The sequence below is a fragment of the Crotalus tigris genome, unplaced genomic scaffold, assembly GCF_016545835.1.
Source record: "Crotalus tigris isolate CLP2741 ecotype Arizona unplaced genomic scaffold, ASM1654583v1 scf7180000018270.1253626, whole genome shotgun sequence".
NCBI lineage: Eukaryota > Metazoa > Chordata > Lepidosauria > Squamata > Viperidae > Crotalus > Crotalus tigris.
Genome location: NW_024096916.1, coordinates 21989 through 43106, shown reverse-complemented (window position 1 = coordinate 43106; position 21118 = coordinate 21989).

Sequence of the window (21118 nt, the reverse complement as noted above, 5' to 3'; positions counted from 1 at the left end):
ATGGGTAAAAAACAGAAAAAAATGGAAATAAGTGTATACTAGTTAAAGAGGGATATGTATTTTAAGTAATATATTATTTTCTTATTTTTCTCTCCCTTTTTTCTTTTTCTCTCTCTTGTCTTTTCTATGTTTTTCTTTTGTGTCTTTTCCTTACTTACTTTTTAAGACATGAAAATAGATTTAAATACTTTAAGGTAATTTAATTCTGATTTTTCCTCTCATTATTCAACAATATTGTTGTGGAATATATGAGTCATTTTATTGTTGTTAGTAATAAACAACTAGAAGCTAGAAAGCCTTACCAAACTATTGCTCACAGATCTGTATGTGCTTTTTGCCTATCCTTGCTGTAATAATAATAATAATAATAGTAGTAGTAGTAAAGTTGAAAGGGACCTTGGAGGTCATCTAGTCCAACCCCCTGCTCGGGCAGGAAACCCTACACCATTTCAGACAAATGGCTGTCCAGTCTCTTCTTAAAAACTTCCAGTGTTGGAGCATTTACTGCTTCTGGAGGCAAGCTGTTCCACTGATTAATTGTTCTCACTGTCAGGAAGTTTCTCCTTAGTTCTAGGTTGCTTCTCTCCTTGATTAGTTTCCACCCATTGCTTCTTGTCCTGCCTTCAGGTGCTTTGGAAAATAGCTTAATTCCCTCTTCTTTATGGCAGCCCCTGAGGTATTGGAATACTGTATAGTATCTTCCTCACTATATGCTTTCTAAATGTTTTGGATCACAACTTCCAATATTCCTTATCAATGGCGGTAGCAGTTTTAAAAAATCTAGAAGATGCTTACCTGATGAAGATGATCAAAAGCTTGCCCTGAAAGCAATATTTTGTTCTCCTAATTCAGGGATAAGTGTTTGGCTTGTGAAAAAGGATCTTTTGCCTATTGTTTATGAAGTCACACAAATTATTACTTATGAATGAATATAGTAATGTTGCAACTTTGATAATTAAGCTTGGGAAAATACCAAAACTTACAAAACTTCAACATTATCAGAAAGAAATTGGCGACAGGAAAGAAACCAACATTTTCCAGTGAGGGCTGAGCATCCTTGGTGCTTACCAAATATCGATAAACATTGGTTTGGCAAAAAAGGAGAAAGGACCTAATTTTAAATAAGGACAAACAGTAATATGTTATTATAGAATTTGTTCATACCTTTAATTTGTATAGATGCATATCCTGTGAAATGTAAAATTCCATTATTTTACATGAAATCACTTTAAACTTAACCAGAGTTTTCTATATCTAGAAGTTCATATTTATTGTTTGGTCTTTCAATTCTTGCTAACACTTAGTGATCTAGCAGATATCATGTTGCCAAAGACTTTAATTACTGCTTCTTTGACTTTTTTAATCTCCTGCTTGTATCTTCAGTGATTTTACCTATTCACTTTGTCTTCTGTTAGCATCATTTTTTAACTCCTGCCAAATTTTCAAAATATCACAGCCTTTTCAAAATAAAGTCCTTTGAGGAGGGAGTCTTAAGAAAATCTCATAATATCATCTCTTTCACATATAAAATAATATTCATGCTAAGCTAGTTTAAGTCCATTTCCTCTATGCTGGCAGAGAAAAGACTTAACAATATCTATTATTCACAGAACTTCTGTATTTTCTCAGTGTCTAATGCTAAAACAGTTATTCACATTTTATTCTATTGTTCCCTTTAGGATAGTTGTCCAGTTCCTATCAGTTTACCCTGGTTGACCAGTGATCAAAACCATTCACTTTTTCCTTTCAGATTTCTTGGAATGTTGTCAGCTTCTGCTGATCACTATTGCAATAGAAAATGGAGGATGTTTTTTTTTTTTTTTACTTTAAAGGGGCATATGGCTAATCACAATTCCAATCATTTTCTGCAATCTTCTTTTGGTGTGTTGTTTTCATTACTATATGTTATATTATAATACTAAAGCTTTTGCTTTATTTATTTTTAATATTTTAATTTGTATTATTTTCCTTACCTTTTGGCCTTTGACTTTAATCAATATTTACAATATTTGTTCCATTCCATTTCTTTCATTGAATTTTCTGGGCATGGACTGAAGAAGCATCTTTGAGATACATCTGTGCATGTTTATGTATATGCACATGCATAGACACATACATGCAAACACACATATACATACCATGCACTTATATTCTCTCTGTGTTAAAATTCCTAAAGGTCATGGAAGAAGAACCATCAAAGAAAAAACATCAAAACCATAAAAAATGATCTACTGAGAAACTATTCCAAAAGATTGGTAGACCTATTATTTGGTATATAGAGCCAATAAGTTTAATAAAAGCTTATCAATTAGAAGAACTGAAGAAAATGGTCAAGTAGATAATTAGAAGTAGATGAAAAAATGAAGTAGATAATTAGATTGTATAAGTCTTGTGTTTATTATGAAATGCAGAAAAATGTGAGGAATTCTTAATAGGCACAATTTCCCAAGCCTTACCCGGGCCTTTCTCAAGAGAAAGCCACATCTTTCCTTTCACAGAAGGCCAAATACCAATTTCCGTTTACAAGGAAAACATACTTATTTGGCATATCTTAACACAGTTTTTAATAATGACATTCAATAAGCTCTGCTCATGAGATGCTATAATGGTTGCCAGATACAATATGCCATGCATAGGATCTCATACTGTAAACTTACAAATATTCTCAGTTGATCAATTTTAAGTCACTCTGCTTGAGCTATCGAAGTTATGTTGCCATATAATTTATGTGGAGTTGTTAAAAGTGCATATAGAAAAATCATCAGGCATTGTATCAACATCTGCTAGTCATAAGGAAAAAGAAATCATTTAAAAAAATGATATTGAACATTCCCAAACGAATGTGTATAGAGAACTTGACTACTGTTGTATTGCAATATAAGTTAAAATGGGAAAATATTGCTGATTATTTTATACATTAATTAAAGTATATGCAGGTTTGATATTCATCACTAAATAATATTTCTGTCCTTTAGCCACACAAAATGCTGTAATGATTCCTCTTTCTTAAAAAAATAAATGAATAAATCATTTAATCCAATTTAGGTAAAGGATTCTATTCTTCCTTTCAAATTATCCATTTTATTCTGCCACTGATATTAGGAGCAGTTCAATCCATCAATTTAATTTCATCCACCTTCTTATTTTTCCACAAAATATAATCAAAAAGTCCATAATATGACATAGGCACAGTTTGGTTCATGTAATCATTTGGGGGAATATAAGTTAAGTATATTTCAATATGGTCCAAATTCTTTGACTATTTCTTGCTCTTCAGGAAAGGTTTTTGTTGTATTTCCCCTTCAAATGAACAAAGATTACCCCAGTATTTTGGAGTACTAGATATTAAATTATAAAAGCTACCCTGCAAAGCCTTTTGAATTTAAAATTGCAGTAAATGTTTAAAAATGCAGTCCTCTATATATTAACCTACAGTTAATTCAAAGTTACAACAAAAATACTATTGATTGATATTTTCAGAAGGATAAATTACAGTACCCTTCAAATTGTAAGTAGCTAGTTGTAGTTAAGGATAATATTTTGAGATTATATTAACTTTTCAATATTTAAGTCCTACCCTCTAAACTGTTTGAGGGAAATTATTCTTATTTGTGCTACCAAATAAATCTGTCTTTAATTAGACTTAGTCATCTTCACTTCTGTCCACAACTCTGTAGTGTTTGTATTGAAATGCACATTGCATTCTTTTCAAAGGAACAATATATTTAAAATATTCAAATATATTTCAGTTCATTCAAAAGCTTATTTTGAAGTGTAAATATTTTACACTTTATTTAAAGTGTAAATATTTTAAAAAAATATTTCAGTTTTTTTATAGTCTTCCTTATAGCTTATATGCAATTAAAATAATTTAAACAAAAATCCAAAAATTTACTGTACCTATTATTAAAAGTACGTCTGAAGATATGCTACAAATGGGAGGAAAAGGGATACAGCGTAAGCTTGGGACTTCCTACAGGTATGGAGTTTTGAAATACATAGATTCTTAAACCTAATTGGGAGATTATTAATAGAAATAAAGCAAAGCTCAAACTTTTTAATTTTTTATTATTGATGTGATGGTGCCTTCATTCAATACCTGTTTTGAAGTAGGATTAGCCAAAGAATGCTATGTGACAAGATTTGTTTTAATACGCAAACTAAGATAGAGACTTTCTTGGTTCCTAGATGGAATACTTTTTCCTGTCCAATGTGCAATTTTATGTATAGATCACATTTTTCTTCCAATCTGCTATGCCAAAGCTGTGTATATTAAATAAAGCACATACCAGGCATTCATTCTTATAGGATCACACAGGTTCCGCATGTCTTCAGTACACAATTTCTAGAAAGTCTGATTCACAGATAAATGTGATAAGCATTATAGGCAGTGGAGAGGAAATAACTACTACAATACATATTCTGACAAACGGTATGACATAACACCCAAATTTACCAGATTTTCCATGGTGGTATGTGAAATCAAGCAAAGAACCTGCCTAGATAGCTAGAAATAGCAAAGTCAGTTTTGAGATGTATATGCCATATCAGCTCTGTTTTGGTAGAGGTCTATAAGAGAAGTTATAATTTTTAATTCCATTTTGGATAATTTTATTGTTTTCTTTTCAAATGTATGTGTACATGAATATTTGTATGTGCAGTATCCAATTTATTTATTTGCTAAAATTTTGCTGCCTATCACGTTGGGAGGGGGCTACAATAAAAAGGAAGGAATGAAAAGAGTGTAAACAAAGCAAAAGTAAAATAACACAACAATAAAATAAATAATTAAAAAGAAAACCACGAGAATAGATCAATATAACAAAAAGATGGACAGGTGGAGAGCAGAGAGCAAGAGAGAGGTGAAGTCTGCCATCAATCCAGCAGCTACCTACCTCCAGCATGGAACTCCCTCAGGCCAATTGGCATAGCCAGGTCTTCAGGCTCCAGTGAAAGGATAGGAGGAGGTGGCATTTACCCTAGGGGATAGGATGTTCCAAAGGGCAGGCACTGCAGCAGAGAAGGCTCATCTTCTGGATCTCAAAAGTCATAGTACTTTGATAGACAGGATCCAGAGTAAGCCCTCTTTGTCAGCATGAGTAGGACAAGCTTGTCCTAGTGGGACAAAATGGTTCGTCGAATAGCCTGGACCCTTGCCATTAAATGCTTTAAAGGTCATAACCAACACCTTGAATTCCTTGATTAAGCAGTTCAACTGAGCTTGATCCATTTCAGACCAATAGTATGAGGACACACGTTTCCTAACCATTCCTCCAGACTTGGAGCTTCAGGATTTTCATAGCAATCAAAATTGATCAACCAGAAAGTTGATCCTGAGATTCAGGCTGGGCAGGTTCAGTAACTATTGCAGGAGTGTCACCAATCCTTAATGAATCATAGAATATACACTAAACCCATTCAATCTGGGGAACCCTAAGCATGTGCTGAATGTCATCCAAGTGCTAATTATTTTTGCAACCACTATTTATTTGCAGCTCAATCTCTATTAGCAAAACTACTTTGCTAAGTGCCAGGTCATTATTAGATGAAAGACTACTTTCAATCTACTTTGTAAAGACTCATTGAAAAAGCATCTTCTCAGTCTTCTTAGTGAAAGACTACATTGCTTCATGCACTACCCTCAAAAGAATGTTTCCTTCAGAGCTTCAAAATATAATATCTCTTGGAAGAGTCACAGAGCTACAATATATTGTCTGATGTATGACTTGAATAGAAACTTCCAAATTGTTTGCACCACTATCATTATTATCCCCAGGTTTTACTCCTTTTTTTCTGTGTGTATTTCCTGACTCATATTAGTATTTTATATGTTTGTCTTATATTCTGATATATGCACTTCCATAACCATATACCTGTCACTTTAGAGTAAAAACGCTATTTGGATCTGCATTTGTACATGGGGGAAAATGGCAATCTCTGTAGTCCTGATCAGCAATGTAAAACAGCCATCACAGAATGTTACATGCTTTTATTTTTCCCCTCACAGTGCTAGAGATTGCTTTCATAGTAGCATAAATTTACTTGCCATTGCTGTGCTTACCTTATGCACAGAAAATTTAACCAGGCTTTGCATAACAGCTGTAGGAATTCATTTGCCACCATCATTCATTAACTTCCTGAATGCATAATTGTTCATCAATGCATTGATACCTTTGAATGAAACATACATCTACACATTCTTGCAAATGAACTCTGCTCATTTTCTCAGTTAGGTGTGAGGCTGAGTATGAATAAAATTGGATAAATCATTTCCAGCCCTTCCTCATTTCTTAGCATTCTCAATTTCCTGATGTGACACAATATAATATTCCCCACAGTCCCTTTTCAGAAAAGGAGATAGTTTTTTGACAAATGCTTTTAATCTGAGGGAAAACAAAACACCTTTTTTGGTAGCTCTCTGATTTTTATGGAAGAGAAAATGGAAGGCTGTTGAAACTTATTTTCTGCTTTAACGATGTTAGCACTTTCTGTCGAGTGAAAGAGTGCCATTTTGTTCCTATAGCAAAATGTGCACTGAAAAAAATAAGTGATAGTCCACTTCCATAATTCACAGTGATATGGAATGAAGGGAAATTCTATTAGTCCATCTGACATGTGAGAGTTACTTCTCACACTGATAAAGGGAATGGCAGTTATCAAAATAGGAGGAGAGACAGACTTTCCTGCCTTCACAAAAGAGCAGAGCTGTCACAAAAGATGTAAGCATGTGGAAATGGACAAGAGCTTTGCTACCTTAAATTGCTATAGCTGAAGTTACATTTGAAATAAGGTACTTACTGGAATTCTTGTTTGTACCCTTAACTATCCTTCTAATAAATGCTAATAATCAGAGCTTTTAGATGCTTACTAAGCAACCTGTGACCTATTAGGTCATGTTTCAGAGATATTTTCTTAGCTAAACATGACAAACAGAATGACCATGGGCAGTCAAAAAAGCAGTAGGAGTGGGAGTGATTCAGGTTTACTACTGACTTTCTCATTGAGTGTCCATATGAGACGCTAGGAGGTAGTATCAGAAATCTTCCTTCCTTCCTTCCTTCCTTCCTTCCTTCCTTCCTTCCTTCCTTCCTTCCTTCCTTCCTCCCTCCCTCCCTCCCTCCCTCCCTCCCTCTTTCTTCCTTTCTCCCTTACCTTTTATCTTCCTCCCTCCCTCCCTCCCTCCCTCTGAATCTGTGAATGGGTGAATGGCATAGGTTAGAAATGGACACTAGGGGTGCACTAGACAGGCTATGCAGGTTGGGTACGGTAAAAAAGGGAATGCACAGGTCAAGAAAGAATATGGGAGGCTGCCAAAGAGGTGTCTCATGAGAAGATGGGTGGGAGAAATGTGAATTGGAGAAGGGGGGGTTGAGCAAGAGATGCCACCTGGAGCAAAGAAGATGAGCATGAGTTGATACAGATCAAGGGTGCAATGGGGCACGCAAGAAGTGCCATGTAGACCAGGGGAGCCACATAGGGGAATTGCCCAAGATATGCTACATGGAACAGAGAAGGCAAGCAGATGGGATGTGGTGGAAGAGGATGTGTGAAGATGAGCAAGAGATGCCATGTAGTTCAAGAAAGGCCTACAGGGAGTGTATAGATTGGTAAAGATTGGTAAAGGGGAGTGCATAGTTTGGTATCAGCCAGGAAGAATGCATGGGAGTTCCTTTCCTTTCCCTTTTTTATCAGGTGGGATAAGTGGCTGGTGCTGGGTGGGGGGACCAAGCAAGGGATTTTGAGACTGGCTGGGAAACTGTCATGGAATGCTGAAAATGAAGATCTCATGATTGTAGCAGCAGCCCAGCAGTGCAACATCACCCAATTGCAATGAAGCTGCCATAATTTCCCCTATTTCATTCCCTTAGGTTTCATGGATTCTGACTTTTGGAGAAATCAGTCCATTTGAGGTACCTTGGGTCAGAAATTGTTGCCCTGTAAATCACTATTTTGCACAGTTAAAGGCCACAATAAGAGTTTTATCAGTATATAAATTCTTTGGGTTAACTGTTCCTAGTCTAGAATGCAAGAAAGGAAGCCTGAAATCATGAATAGTATCAAAAAGCATAAGAAAATCATAAAAGCTCTCTGCTTCTTACAGTCAGATTAGCTAGGCAGCCTCTCTCAGGCATAGAATCTCTGGTGCTGAGGAAACAGTAATTATCATTTGTATAGAGCAGCAAAGCTTTTTCCAATGTTATTTTATAATGTTTCTTAGGAATCTCTCACATATTTGAGGTAAAAATAGCATGCAGTTTAACGTTGGCTATTCCAGCTTACCTCAGGCACAAGGAGAAGGAATTATTAAAACTTGCACAAGACACTTCCTAAAGTAGTGTTCCTAAGATAAATTCTGCACACAATCTGCATCCCAAAAAAACTCTGTTAATACTCCTTTAATTAATCCTTTGATTAACATTTGTAAACTTGAAGAATTCACCATAGGATCATCCTATTTAAGGCCTAATCATTAAGCCATCCTATTTTAAACCCAACAGAGATTGGGAGAGGGGATAGGAGAAGAATGACTCTAGGCTTTATGTTTGTCATGTTCTTCTTTCTTCCCTCCCCGTAGCCCAGTTTCCAATCTAAGCTTGTGCTGATTATTTCCTGAATACTGAAGTGGCACTCTGAGTTTGATTTCCTTTATTTTGGTAAACTCCTTCCTACTCCAATCCAGTCAAGTCACAGAAATGGGATACTGGCCAGCTAAACAGCTCTTCTCTTTCCCTCTGAGCAGTTCTGCCTTCCTGCTTGTCCTAATGGAAGCCCAACTCCCCACCTCCCCATTTCTTCAGGACAGTGTGGTTTTCACCCACCACCCAGTTTGTGGAGAACACAACTGCCAAGTGGTGTTTTCCTGTTTCACCTCAAAATGGTCATCTCCCACTTTCTGAGGGTAGTAGTATGATGAATAGTTTGTCCACTGTGTTTCATTGTGTTATAGGAAAATGCCTCCACTCTAGTCTGGATTGTGATAGGAATGTCTCCAACCCTGGTGTCCCTGTCCCTTTGTCTTGGGTGCTGAACTCAGTGCCTTTTCCCAGAAAGAACATTTCCAAAACTGATACACCAAATCATTAATTTTCCAGAAGAGTATAATTCATTAAATCTTCAGATTTATTAGTATAATTCAAGAGTATAATTCATTAAATCTAGCTATTCATGTGGTGTAAATATAGCTTCCTATTCCTACTATGATAGTTTTCAACCACACAATGATGAAATAGCCCTCTGCTCTGGTTTAATATTTTGTATACTTTAAAAACAAAACAAAAAAAACACGTTTGTTTTAACCATATTGCCAGTGGACTATTTAAATGCTGATTTTTCCCCCTCTTCTCCTCCTTTTATCCAGCCTCAGATAAATGATAAATCCAATGACAGGTCCTTTGCCTGTTCACCCATTTAGGCTGTTTGATAGCTGGGTGAAACCAACAAGAGTTTGCTAGTTTCTATGTCTACCTGAAGTGACAGAAAGCACAATTACAGAGACAATAGTTAAAACACACACAAATTGTATGTGCTTGTTTTTAATGAGTGAAATGAACAGCTCAGGGAGAAAAAAAAAGTTTCAGACCTCTAGAGCTTTTTGACAGGGAGGGAACAAACAAACCCTAAGCCTCCAACTAAAAAAAGCTCTAATGAATCTGGCATTTCCTCCTGAAATAATTGCACAAGAAAGAAGATTCAAGGCAGCCATGATGGTAAACACAAGTTCTCCTTGAAAGGAATGTATTATCTAATTGTTCAAGCTTCTGGAAGAACAGCAGGATTCTAAAGCATTGTTATCGTTGTCATTGATAATACCAGAATCCTTAATTTGACTCTGGAATATTCAAAGATAGAGTATGTTCTGTTAATTTTAACCATAGCAACTTCTATATGATTTTCCAATCTTGTGAAAAGAAGCATAAATTGATTGTCCTCCACCTTGAAGATCCCAGATTCTGAGCCAAAGCAGATACTATCACTACAAGTACTATGTAATAAAATTATTTGACTCTTGACATCAGGCTCACTACTGCACAGTTGGAATATTTATGCTTTCCTTCCTTACCATAGCAAACAGGTTACAACATCTCCTCTGCATCAGTTAGAAAGAAGATCAGAGGGATCAAAATACTCTCTCCCCACTGCCAAAAGATTTCCTTCTAAATAGGAATCCAGTATCCTAAAATATAAAATCCAGTTTCCAAGATTCAAATCCGACTGAGTCTCTAAGGCAGGGGTGTCAAACTGCCGGCCCATGGGGCCTGATGTATCATAGTGAAACTGCCCCCACTCCATTGCCGGCAATGGCAAAAAAAGTTGGTGATACGTTGTGACACGTCACATGACGTTGTGAGTTTGACACCTCTCCTCTAAGGAATGTAGAAATGTTGATTGTGAGCAGCTGCTAGACATTTGATACTCTTCTTAGTACAATAACACTTCAGGAAGGATAGAATGTGTTTGTCCTGGGCCTGATGAGGAAACTCAGCAGGCCCAAAATTGTTGTAAATGGTCCCGGGGATTCTAAAAGCTGCCTGGGACCAGACAGAGCGGCACCAGCCTTGTGCGCATGTGCAAGGCGCGAAGAAAGAAGACTGCTTATTGGTTCACTCTGTCTGGGTTTCAAGCTCTATAAAAAGACCTGCGTGCCTTTTACTTTTTGCTTGGAGTTGGAGTAGGAGAATAAAGCATTGTTAGTTTTCACCATGTGTCTTCATCATTCACATGCAAACGAAGGATATAACAGAATGAAATCCAACAGCCAGTAGTGATATTGCTACTATGGAATCAGCATTGTTTTTCCACTGACCTTATTGCTGAAGCCGTTGCTAGGGGCAGGTTTCAAAAATGAGTGAGAATGCAGGGAAAGGCAATTACTCATTGAAATAAAATCCTTGTGAGTTTAAAGCCCTACATGCTGCTTCTTTTTTTTCCCTTCCCTTTTAACTAACAGGAAATCCACCTGTGCATCTTTTCTAGCTCATTTAAAGATAGAAATGGATGGTTTTCCCCACTCCCCAACTACTAGTGCTTTGCAGACTCCAAAGGATTTTTCCTTATTCTTAATTGCCCTTTGTGCTTTTGAGAAGAGTATTTGAATTTTCTGTATCTCAACTTTCACTGTTAAATATGAGAAAGCCTGAGGAGCTGGTGGTTGTTATTTTCCAGGCAACATTGCATATTTATATCTTACCACAATACATGAAATCAGTCTGATGGATTAAAATCCCAGATGAGCTTAAAAGAGTTCTAGGAGATTAGATCTTAAATATCTTTTAGTATACCTTCCTTGGTTCACTGCATTTTCTGCTTGCCTAACAGTGAGCTAAAATATGAATCTGGCAGAATTCCAGATAGACTTATTCAAGCTTAAGAACAGACAATTGAGTGAACATTCAGTTTGTTTCTGCTAGACATATTTTAATGAGAATGTGTCCAATGTCATATTTTGAACCAATGTGTCTTCAAAACTGCTTCTCTAGATTTTGTGATGCAATCCTTTCTCCAGTCAATTTCTCCAGTTCATATAAAAATACATGCATTTATGCAAAGGACAGATATACAGATATATATATGCCATGCTAGCCACATGACTATGGGAAATGTCTTTGGCTCCCATGGCCAAGAAACAGAGATGAGCTCCATGTCCTAGATCAGGCATGTCAAACTGCCAGCTCACAGGCTGGATGTGTCATGCCAAAACCGCCCCCCCTTTGACGGCAATGGGGAAAAAGTTGTGATACGTCACACGACATCATGTGTTTGACATGCCTGCCCTAGATTCAGAGATGACCGGACACTGAAACATACATATTTGTACATATACTTGTGGTTAATAACACTAAAAACATGAACCCTGGGAATATTCATATTTGAATGAAGAGAAATAGAATATGAATATTCCCAGGGTTCATGTTTTTAGTGTTATTAACCATGGATATGATAGAGCAGTTCTGCTCAGAGCCAGGAAGTGGGAGAAGTTTGCACAGCGCGTTTCATCTAACTACTGTAAGCTAGCATTTCTGCACGGCTGTATTAAGGAGAACCTGGCCCCAAAATCGCTGAGGAGGAGACCGACAGTTGATTCCTTAGAATGCCGACAAACAGTCCACCAATTCCAGCGGCGCACTTTGCACGCCTTGATCAACGACCAACATAGATGTATAAGGAACTTAAAAGCATGGATCCAAGACCATCGGAACTATTGCAGTTTAGAGTTGACAAACCAGCATTTTTGGATGCTGGACCGGCACATTCAACAAGCTACGGAACAAACAACTCGTTATATGACGGAGACATTCCTAAGGAGAATGAACCTGCTACGTGACTCCCACAACAGCACCTCATCAAGAAGAGTGGTATGCAATTTGTCTACTAAAACATTAACCCAGTCACAACTTTCCCTATTACAACGGGATGTGGGTCATAATCTTGCATATGCGGACACCTTTGACTTCATAGCAGCATTAGAGCCTGCCTTATACCATACTGGAGCAGGGGAAGAGGTCAGGAGTTCTATTAGACAACAAGTCACAGGCCTTATAATGAACCACAGACGCTACCAAACACTATCTGGGAGTGAAAGGGAAGCCCTGAGCCAACTTAAAAAAGATGACAGCATTGTCATACTTCCAGCAGATAAGGGGAGGGCAACTGTTGTCATGGACAAGGAGATATATATAAACAAGGCACTTGAATTGCTCAATGACAGTACTGCATATAGAGTAGTGAATAAAGATCCCACCACTACTCTTAGAAACCGTATCAACAAGCTTCTTGATGACTTAAAACAGAATAGGAGGATGGGGGAGGATGTGCTGAGAAGGGTACGCCCTGGCGACTCAGCTCTTGCCAGGTTCTATGGGCTGCCCAAGATACACAAACCCAGCGTCCCCCTCCGCCCTATTGTTGCATTCAGGGGCACCCCTACCTCGGAATTGGCCAAGTGGCTGAGCGTACGTATCTGCCACTTGGCCAGTAATAATAACACCACTGTGAGATTGGCAGACAAATTTTTGAATAGAATTAGAGCCCTGAGGGTGGAGGAAGACGAACTCATGGTCTCTTTTGATGTGGTCTCTCTGTTCACTTCCATCCCGCAGGACCTTGCGGTTACAGTCCTTAAAGACCAGTTGAATCAAGGAGACCAAGAACAACATCAGGACTCCCTCTAGACGGAGGATCTTATTAAACTGGTGGGAGTCTGCTTAAAGACCTACTTCACCTTTCAGGGCACTATATTTGAACAAATTAAGGGAACACCAATGGGGTTTCTGATCTCCAGTGTAATAGCAGAGGTGGTGCTCCAACGTTTGGAACGCATAGTGATGGCCCAGTACCAACCAAAATTTTGGGCCCGCTATGTGGACGACACGTTTGTAGTCATCAAGAAGCAGCACAAGACTGACTTTAGGGGTATTTTGAATTCGGTATACCCAGACATCCAGTTCACCATGGAGGAGGAAAATCAGGGCGTATTGGCATTCTTAGATGTATTGGTCCAATGCCAACTGGATGGATCTTTGACCACCAAGGTATACCAAAAAGCAACTTGTACGGACAAGATTCTCCATTTTGAGAGTAACCATCCGACAGCCCATAAGGTCAGTTGTGTCAGAACTCTATTCAAACGAGTAGAGTCACATTGCAGTACTGCCAAAGCAAAGAAAGAGGAAAGAAACCATCTTTTCCAAGTATGTAGGCACAATGGGTACCCAGTAAGATTCATTAATCGGTTTAGTATACCATCGGAATCTCGGAGTAACCCACCACCCCATGATCTAATGTCACAGACAACACGTGTCACCCTCCCTTATATCTGCAATGTCTCAGAGGCTACTGCGAGAATTTTGGCGCCGTATAACATAAAGGTAGCACATAGACCCAAACAAGCACTACGGGCCGCCATTATGCACCCCAAGGACCCGCTCCCCAGCATGGAAAGATCGGCAGCCATATATAGGATCGATTGTATGGATTGCCCATGTAACTATGTTGGGAAGACTTCAAAACGAGTGAAGACTAGGGTCCATGAGCACAGACTAGCAGTGAAAAGGGGCGAGCAGCACTCCCAGATATGGGTTCATATGGCGGAATTGGGACACCGCTTTAATTTTAATGAGGTATGCATCTTGGCAAGTGACAGTACAAAGGGAGGCCGCCTTCTTAAAGAGGCATGGCTTTCCAATAGTAACTCCATTAATCGGCACATTGACCTCTGCTCTGCACACTTGACATTAAGATCATGGAGTGCGGCCAGTTACCCATCCCGTTACCGACGGCCCGACAGCAGACCTAGTGGAAAAACCAAGGAGAACATGCCAACCCCCCGACTAATCATGGACAACACAGAGGATGAAGAACAACATCTGAGAACCCCCACTACCCCCACAATGTTGACGCATTCCCAAAAGACCAGGAGGGCAATAAAAACTAAAACCCAGAATCCCCATACTATGAACACCAGGGACTTTCCAATTGATACGGCAGAAGGCAATATAGACGGAGATGGGGGGAGATTGTTAAAACCAACACCTCATCTACGGCTCAAGAGGAATAGGACGATCGATCCGAAGAAGATGGGACGACCCCTCCGTTCTATAATGCCGACCGAGTTGGGGATGTATGGGGTGTGGGATAGCTCTAGGAGTGACTGCGAGTCGATGGACACTCTGGAGAGCGGAGAGAAGAGCGAACCCGGATGGAGGAATGCGTGAGAAGGCGGAGCTTGCGGGATCAGCCTACCGCGCCTCACAGCAACAGCATCCATCGACTCCAAAGATCCTTGTCACAGGCATGCAAGAATGAGAGGCAATGGAGCGAGGAGGGGGATGAAAGAGGAATGCTGTGACGTTCGGAAGGATCGTAACCCCACCTCCCCCCAGACCGAGACTTCTGTTTATAATGCGGGGAAAAAGAGCGCAGGAGACGAAAGAAAGGGGGGAGCATGTTAACTGGGTTTGGCCGCATCTACGAGACTGGCTGCATAGACAAACAACTTATTGAATCATCCCAGCTTACTACCATACCCCAGTTAACCCAGAGTGGTACATGTGACCATCTTGACAGCAGTTGGGCACAAGGGGGAGGTACTAGGGATGAAAGGGAAAACATTCAGAGAGAGAATAGTCGCACAAATGTGGATTGGGAGAAGGAGAAGGAGAAATGCAAACCACTAGATAAACCCGAGGGAGAGAACAGAGACAATCAGAGAGACAAGGAGGCTGCTCCACTTACTTTAGAGCTCAAAGAAAAGAAAGCAAATGAGGACACACGCGAAAAAAGAGGGGCAGGAAGAAACGAGTCACCGGAGCACAATCCAACCAATTAGGTCCGATGACGAGATCGAGGAGCCGGGCGCAGACTTTGGCTTGCTTATAAGAGACTCTCTCACTCCCTGGCGTTTTAAGCCCTGAGGATGCCGGCAGGTGATGGCGAAAGCTTGGCGTTTTTAAATTAAATTAAACTTTTATAGTTTTATCACCCTGGTGCTCACCTTATTTCAAACATATACTTGTATACATATATACATATACATATTCATAAAAATGTGTGATTAGAGAAATTCTAATTTCCATTTCTATCTATTTATCTATCATATATGGGGGGGGGCTTTCCTTAACACACAAGGAGAGTTGTAAGAAGGAAAAAAAAGTCTTAATTCATTGATCTCAGAACTGCCAAAGAATGATGGAAGAGAATAATTGCATAACCTGATTTATTATCCGCATCTTTCTTGTCTTACATTCATAAAACCTATGGATGAATTTGATCTACTCACTGTCTGTCTTCTTTACTTACCTCAGGATTGTTATGAGGATAAAAGCTTATTGAAGGAAAGATGTAATGAAAATGAACTAAATGAACTAAAACTACTCCTGTTAATTGCATTCAGATAAAAGCTTTTGGCTAAAAGTTCTGAAAATGTAAAACAATAGTTGTATTTAAAGAGAGAAATTGTAGTTCAGTTTATTTCAGGAATGCTCATCTTTGAGAACTCATAAATGATGTAAATTACTTGGACTTCATTTTGTGACTCTGGAGAAGGAGACTATATTTCATACAACCTAAATGTTATTTGTTTTCATCAAACTTGTGCATGGGTTACAGTCTTAACCAACATGTTATAATTGCTAATGACCCTTTTTTATGGAGTGGTGTGAAGGATAAGTACCCTAAAATCTAGAGGAAAAGGGAGTTTGATGGCACAACTGGACATCAAATGAGATAGGCCAACAATATTCAAATATTTTTTTAGGATTATAAATCTTAGACTCAAAAGCAATTCTGGATAAGTCTGGTCTGAGGATAAATATCAAAGGCAGCAATCTTCCTTTGACTCTTAACTGAAGGATTATCTAATTAGGAAATTAGACTCTTGTGGGCCAGTGAACTCTTGTGCTGGCTAGGGAATTCTGGAAATTTAGGTTCACAGATCTTAAAAGTTGCCAAGTTTGAGAAATGCTGCTGTAAGCAGAACACAATTTTCATCACAAATCACTGTTCTTGATCAGAGGCTGAATTAGGAGAACAATTGAACTGCCAGTCGTACTACTAGACAGAATCTGGTGACAGCCAGTGCTATCTGAGGCACAGTCAGAAGGGCATAAACCAAGGACTAATTTCTTGGGAAAATAATTGAAAGATGTTGACCTTAGCTGTAGCAAAGTCAATGACAGTGTTTAATTAATGTTTATCTGCCAGTCTAAAATTCTAGACATGGAACTGATATGCAAGGCATCTTCTTTTAGTTTTCTTAGTAGCAGCTGCTTTCCTTTGTCCTTAAAATAAAATGGAAAAAAAGCAATAATTCATTTCTAATGAATATGGAAAGGGCCCATAGTTGGTGAAAAGACTGATGCAGGTACACAATTTCCCTACATATTTTGTTGCTTTAGGTTCAAGGAGAGACCTTCTCCTTCTCCTCCTTCCTTTTCCCCCCTTCTCCTTCTCCCTCCTCCTTCCTCTTCCTCTTCTCTGCTCCTCTATCTTCCCTTCTTCCAATGTTCTCCTTTGAGGCATTTAACAACAGGAAAAAAAAAAAAAAACTAGTAAAAAAGGGGGGAAAAAACCTCAGCTAGGCTACCAGGTCCTTCTTTGGATGTAGTCAGCAGGCAAAATAATCTGAGTTTGTTTTCAGAGTTACACTTTTCAAGATCTTTTTAACACAGGAGTTATTATTTTCTCTCTTACAGTGTCTTACATATGATCCACTTTAAGTTCCCTGTGCAAAATCTGGTTCTGCACAGAAAGGAAACTACACACAAGCAAAAATTGCATTTGATGATAATTACATATTATAGCAATTATTTGTGAGTGAATGAATGTGTTTTTGTGTGTGTGTATTCGAAGCAGAAATATCATTTTTAAAAAGATGGATTACCTTTTAGTATTTCTATCTGAATCATTGATTGCTTCATTACCTAAAAATAGAGGCAAGATTATTGAGTATAATAAATGCAGCAGCGAGCTATACACAGACAAGATAATTCTGCTCCGACAAGGGAAAATAAAAAACTTTCGAATATGTTCATATGTTCTTGCTTTCATGTTTTTTAAGCACAACTGAGAGCTTATTAATCTCATAGAAGAATTGGGAGAAAATCCAAACTTGCATTTCAATATTAAACTATATTTGCTATTCCAAAGATAGTAACTGGTAGAGCAGAAGGAATATATCACAGAAGCAGGAAGGGATTTGAAAATCTAAGAACTTCAACAACATTCTCAGGAACCATTGTGGTTCATTGTTCTGTAAGTAGATTTTCCCACAATTATTGTTGTTGTTATTGTTATTGTTGCTGCTGCTGTTGTTGTTGTTGTTGTTATTATTATTATTATTATTATTATTATTATTATTATTATTGCTATAGGCTCCAGAAACAATACACTGCTATTATTGTAGTGGCTTGTTTATAGATATAGAGATAAGAAATTCTAAAATTTGCTCTTTAAAACAGTGAAATTTCAACTTTTTAGCTCCTGGTGTATACAACACAATGCAGTTATTGTTAATATATCTGAAATGGCAGTCCTTGTACTAACAAGAGAGAAAAGACAATGGGAAATAAATATAGAGAAGAACATGCAAAAAAGGAAGCATGGAAATGTTATAAATATATTAAAGTGAAATGTCCTTGTCAGGGCTGAAAAAAATAATGGTTAATTGGTTTGCACTGAACCAAAGATGCTTTTTCAAGAGGCAACTGGACTTCTTTTTTTTTTCTTTGAAGACATTTCATTTCTCATCCAAGAAACAAACCCATCAGGACAAGATTCAGCAGTCCCTCTGCATTTAAAAAACAAAGGCCACTTTTTTGAAGACAGAGTAGTCCTCATTTTGGACAGAGAGGACTGCTGTTTTGCAACAGTGGTCAAAAAGACTGTCTATATCAAAATTGATCATCCCTCTCTCAAAAGAGGGGGAGGGATACGACATCATCTATTTCCAGTCTACAACACAGTCTTTTCAGCAGTTCCAAGAAGACTCCACACTTATATGCACTACTCAGATAACCCTGACAAACAGATAATCTTCCAAGTGCCCTCAACACTTCTCTAAAATAATGCAAAAGGCCAGTTGTCTGCAAGGAATATAAATCCATCCATTCCCCACCACCCAGTCATAACTGAAGAAGCTTCTTGGATGAGAAGTGAAATGTCTCAGATGCCTCTTGAAAAAGCACATTTGGAACAACCATGACATGGATGACTGAGCAATCTCTATAGACATTTGGTCTGAACTGAGTAGGCCATATTCCCTTATTTCTTTCACAGTATTTAATAGCAAATAGATATTTCCAGTCAGTCATATTTTATAGGTCAATGATCAGAATTCTACATGTTTCTAAAATGGATTGCATTTTTATTCCCACTTGGTCTCTTAAATTCCTCAGTAGATGACCTTCCACACAAACAATGGACCAACCTGTTAGCTTCAACTATACTATTGTGCTGTGCTGTCAAACAGCATCCAGAAACTTTGCATTTACTTACCATGAGTCATCTATTGCTAAAAAAAAAAAAAAAAAAAAAAAAAACAGATAAACAAAGAAAAAATCTTTAAATAATGGAATGGAAGAACTCAGTGGGCAAGTGATCTTCAGATATATAAGCACCACTTAGTTTGCACCACTTCGACAGAACCAGTAGATAATTTTTTGTTGCCCAGGACCAGAATGGACTTCCAGAAGAAGCATCCACACAGAGAACTGGTTCTTCACATATTTGAATCCCACTACTTTATATAAAGTCTTCCTGGAAGTGATACATTGTCTGTGAGAAAACAGGGGCTCAAACGTATATACACTTATACCAAGAAAGAGGAGGTGGAAGAGGGAGTTTGCAAATAAATTTAGATTTTAGAATTTGTGCTTGTTGCTGATCTATAGATTGCAGGATAGACAACTGAAGAGTTTCTGGAGGAAGTGTAGATCACTAGAAGCAGAAGAAGATGGCACAATATAGGATCATGTGTACCTGGGGTAGAATTCTCAGGATCTGAATATTTACCGATCTAGAGCAGATAAAGGAAAGGATTTGAGTGTTACCAGTAGCCTCATATTTTTCACCTGATTTAGATGATATTGATTCATTGATCAGCACATATCACATAAATTGTTGGATTGTGACAGGTAAAAGGACTAGCGAGCTTCATTCCAATTGATTTTGTTTCATTAGCGTATTTCACTGGAAGGAAGAGTAATTTTTTTCTCTCTCTCCCTCCTTTTTTTTAACTTTGAATGCAAACAAAAGAGCAACACAGAAAGCATGAATAGCTCACATGAAGCCATCTGCTTGTTAAAATATTGGGGAAAATATGAAATTGAGATACATTTTAAATGAAACAACAATTTTTTTTAAAAAAAAGTTTGTTCATTTTTCCATATTGACATCTGGATTTGAGAGATACGTCTGTAATGATCGTCTGCGGTAAATGTAATCTCTCTGCGCAGGAAAGGGTAAGCGTGTGGAGAATTCAGTGCAATGATTTAATTCTCTCTGTGGATGGTTTTTATTCATTTTCTGTCTTTTTTACCACTTTCTGCAGTGATTATAGAAAGTTATTATGCAGTTGTAATGCAAACAAGAAAAAAAAAGATTTCCCTTCCATTAAAAAAAAAACTCCATATGTTGAGTAATAATTTCATTTCCCTGCAACATTAAAATCTCTGCTGACAACAAAAGAACTCTCTTTAACTGGAACTGTTGTTTCTTTTTAAAGAATTAATTGAGATTGACTGGGGTGGAACTAGTACATAATTTCCTTACTCTTTTTTGCTTTTCTTAACAAAGTCACACCATGACTTTGACTTCAGTAGAAATTTAGGCAAGGGTTTCAAAAGAGAGAAATTTTCCAAAATACATTTTAGAGCCTATTTCTGGGTTTCAGGTTGCATCTTCAGCTTCACATCTGGATGCAGGAAGGGAATGTAGAGTGGGAAGGACCATTATTATAATTCATTAGAGAAACCGGAGTTCTCTTTTTGTTGGGAGAGTTTTTTTTTCTGTTTTTTTTTTCTCCTCAGGGATGAATGTTCCTTTTGGGAAAGGTGATATATCCCTTCCCTCCTAGCAGTCTGGAAATTCATTAGAGAAATGAGAATGGGTCAGGCCGAGACTACAAAACTGATACCATTGCATTACCATTTAAGACTATCCTTTGTATTTCTGTAGCTGAAATACCCTAACTCTGCCTTGTACAATTATCTAGCATGAGTGTAGGGTTCAGACTACAGTGCCTTTTTTTCTATTTCTCTTCATCTTTGTCAAACTTCTGTCCCTGTTCTGCTCTCACCTGCTGTAGTTTGTGTGTTTATGTGTGACTGCTCTCCATTGCTTTTTCTTGGCCATTGCAAACAACACCTTTCTCTTTCTGACTTGACTTCCTTATATTTGGCTGTGATGCCATTCCTGCATTTATCTCCAGCATTCCTTCACAATTCTTAGTCTCTGCTTTTATCTTTCCCCAGGCCCTTTTCTTCAGGTTGTCTGTACACCATTCCCTAACCCAGTCCATTCAGTCCTCCCAGCTGTGCTTTCCTTCAAGCCTACCTGAATTGTCCAGCTTTCCTATACGTTCTGTTCCAGATTTCCTATGTTGCCTGGAATAACATTTATTTAT